Here is a 4238-nt window from a genome sequence, read left to right on the forward strand (position 1 = left end):
CTTTATTGCCATTGTTTTTTTCATAACAACAGGACAGTTGCTCCTTCCTCTCATGCCTCATGCACACATGCACCCCAGCCGTCTCTCTCCTCTATCGCAATCCTTAATCCGCACGCGGACGGAAGCTCCATGGCTCCCTCGCGAAGGCTTTCTGGATCTCCTCCCTCTTGCCTATATAAACCCCTCTTGGGGAAGATATTTTTTTTGGCCAAAAATTTTGGGAAAAAGGAAGAAGAGGCTCCCTGCACAACACGATTGATTTATACTGTCCATTTCCTTCATATTAATTTTAAAATTATCATTTATTTTGTTGATTTTGCTTTCGCTTTAAGAATTTCCCAATTGATTCATGCTTTCTTCCTATATTTGATATATTTGATTATCAGTTGTAGACTCATTTACTTTTGGGAAACCTTGAGATAGACAGTGAGATATAAAAATGCTTTCTTCTCATGAGAACACTGGTAATTTGATGCAGCTCACTCCTAAACTTTCATGTTTACATACACCTATTTTCTTACACATATACATGGGATTCAAATGCAATTCATATCTTCTTAAATATTTACTTACATAGCACCTAAATTACGATGTATAAGTGCATTTTTTTTTAATCTCAATGAATTCATATATATCAAACTTGGGTTCCAAATGAAGGCTGAGGCGGATATCGATATGATTTAAGAGAGTTTAGTTTTATGTGATTAATGGAGTGTTTATTTTGTTGCAAATACAAATCATGGATTTGGTGGCTTCTTTTATGAACTAGTTTTGTTTAGTTTGATGCAAATGCAAATCCTGGAATCGATTGCTTCTTTTATGAGCTGATTTGCTTTGATTCAATGGAGCTTTGTGGCCTCGGCTTTATGAACTAGTTTGGTTCAGTTTTATCAAGTTTTGTGGCTTTTGTTTTATGAAGTTGGTTTGGCATCATTCTGAAATTGGTTACTTGCTACTTTGGGGCTTATGGACTTGGGTTTTGGATTCTCCTTGCTTGTTTGAAAGTGATGAAACTTCATGCTTTTTTTTTTCTGTAAGGGAAGGATGTCTGCTTATTTGAAGCCCCATTATACATATTATGGAATCATCAATGTTATTTGAGAACCTGATCATACGGACCAAACTGATTATCTCATTCTTCATATCTTAAAGCTTTAAGCAATGAAAACTTTTCATTTATAACACACAATTCTTATGTATTTGCATGTCTGACACCCAAAGCTTGACATTTACATTTATCACACTCTTCTTTTGGTCTTAAGCATGTGTGTGGGAAAATGGTTTTATTTTTAGGAGTTGGATATGTAAATACTAAGGAATCAAGTGGTATGTGTGTAAGTCTTACTAATGTTCATTATGGTCCCCTATTTGGCATATTTGCTGATGTTCTCTTGTTTGATTGGGTTGTTCCCTCGCTGCTCTTACCTGGAATCTACAGTTTAGGCATTCTTTGTGTGATTTTAGTGGTTCCCTTGCTGCTCCTACCTAAAATCTGCTGTTTAGGCATTCTCTGGTCGCCTTGGGATTATTTTTCCTTGTTGCCCTCACTAGTGACCTATGGAATGGTGTCCCCTTTGTGTTGTATCGGGTTTATTCTTCATCAGGGTTGTTGGTGCTTCCTTTTAATCATTTTTGAAATTTATTCTCTATGAACCCTATTCGGTATACCTGGTGGTTCGGGATAGAATTGAATACTTTAATCTTTGTTGATTGGAGGAATTTGAGTGCCCCTTTTCGACGATTGATTTGTTAAAGGTTTGGATGGTGTGAATGCAACATTTGAGTTCAGGCTTGGGTGTATAAATGCATGTGTTGTGGGTACGTAATCATCGCATTGGTTCGGACTCGCTTCGACTTGTTTGAAATGCAGATTGGAAAGGATACCTTTTTGGTTGATCCGTTTGCAAAATTGGAGGAGATTATACTCTTTTGGGTTGATTCGAGGATATTGGGCCACCTTTTTGGGACTTTTCATCAATCATTTTAAACATGGTTTTGAGGGTCAATCCACCTTTCACCTCTTCATTCTTTCAAGTGGATTGTTCCCTCCTCTCTCAACCCATTTTTTTTCTTTTTTTTATCTTGCTTCTTGGTTTGATTTAGGTGCTTATGTCCAAAACATAAGCACACATATATAGTCGTCAAACATAAGCACACATATATAGTCGTCGCTATATATGAACCATCAAACAAGGCTATAAGCTGGATGGTTCACTTTGGGGTTTGGCCTTGATGATACAGGCATTCTGTGGTAGAGTGGAATAATATTTCATCCTACAACATTGGGACCCAATCCCGGAGCCTGATGAAATGTAGGATGACAATATTATTCACCGACACTAGACTAGAAGGGCACCCTTACCCTCTTAGGCTGCTGGCATTCCTAGACCGACGGTGCGATCGACTTGTGGACAATCATATTTTTATAAAAACGATAAGAACATATAAGTTGTTTTCAAAAGTATTTTGAATACCAAAATTGATACTACTTTTCTTGTATGCATGAAACCTATATGCATGCCAAAATAGAAATTTTAAGTAATTTAATTCGATTGTTCACTTGTTAATCACCGGTACTGGGTTACATAGTACCCTCCTAAGTTGGGATAGTAGGACACCTTTCTAGTTGAATGTCAGGCTCTATACATACGGGTGACTGATAGTTGCCTTCGGAATCCTTCGAGAGTCCCTCGAGAATGCCTAAAATGAACATAACTAATAAATATTTTCAAATACTTTGTGTCTTACTTTTGTTTAAGGTATTAAAGATCCTTAATGACTTTGGACTTGCCCTTTAGGATACCCACTTATATAACTATCAAATGAAACGTTAAGTGACTATCCAACTTTCTTCATTTCTTGAGATAGTTGAAATGTCAATGTTCACTGAGTAATGGAGTAATTTTAACTCAACCTCAGGATGATTAATAAAATGATATGATAAGTTCACAATGAACCCGAAACATTTCAAGAGGCTTTTAATGCAGTTCAGGGACATTCCCTAAACACTTTGGAACCTCTTGGATATTTTGAAGGACAGATCAAACTTAGTGTATTCTGTTCTAGAAAGTCATCCATTAAAACATTTCGGGACGTTCCATGTCATAACTTGGAGTATGTTAGATGCACCTTCATCTATTCTTATTTCAGTTTTCTTGCATATATATATAAATGTTGTGAAAGCTAATTTTTCAGCGGGAATGCCTAGAAGATGATAGGTGCACATTTATAGTTATTTAGTTTCTGCAAAATGTTATAACTGCTTGGGTGTGTACTTTACTTTTCTTGCAAAACCAAAACAACCATTTTCAAAACTAATTAACATTTTCAAAAAAACCTAAAACAATTTGTTTCAAAGGTAACCATAATCTTTTAAAATGTCACTAAACATAAAGTACTCTTTTGAATTTACAGGAGTCCCTTGGAGAAGGTAATCCGCAGTTGCTAACGAGATCTTCCCGGTTTAAATGAGTTTCACAACTCGTATAAGCTAAGTAAATTCAGAAGAAAATAGTGATACCAGAACGAGGGAACCGTGAGATCCTAACCGGTGTCGCTCTAATCAACTTTAACCCCCCCATAATATTTAAATAACCTTAGAGAACATTTGATTTGATATCATAACTTGACACATTAGAAAACTTGACCTCTGAACCTAATACTTTTCTCAATCTCTACAATTTACTTTTAAAACTGTTGACCTCACTTTTGGTTGAGGGCTAAAAACTTCTTTAGTAGCCTAGGTCTAGCCATAGGACTTTCCTATTGACTAGTCTTAGAAAATTAGAAAAGGTACCCCCACCATTAGAAATTCAAAAAACTTTTCTTTTTACTCAACTTGAAATTCCACATAATGATCTTAACCTCTAGCATTTAGTAGATAAGATCATTATAAGAGAATTCAAGAAGAGTCCCTATAGGATTACTTGGCTTTAGGATTGACCCTGGGTGTTGACTTGGAACTAGGGTACACCATATCTTCACAATATATTAATCCATGGTTCATTTAGAATGGATATCTATCCAATTCTATGTGAAATGCCTAACTTGGTCTTTTGCCCCGAGGCACCTCCAAATTACCTAACTACCCTTGGGACCCAAATTTAGCTAAAATTCCCAAATTTTGCCAAATTACCCAAAATTGATCAAAACCCATTTCAAACACCTTGAATACATCCAAATTTGTCAAAATTTCCAAAAATGGCCAAATTACCAAGATACCCCTCCATGACCCAAAA

The sequence above is a fragment of the Phalaenopsis equestris genome, unplaced genomic scaffold (assembly GCF_001263595.1).
Source record: "Phalaenopsis equestris unplaced genomic scaffold, ASM126359v1 Scaffold000361, whole genome shotgun sequence".
In the NCBI taxonomy this organism is placed as follows: Eukaryota; Viridiplantae; Streptophyta; class Magnoliopsida; order Asparagales; family Orchidaceae; genus Phalaenopsis; species Phalaenopsis equestris.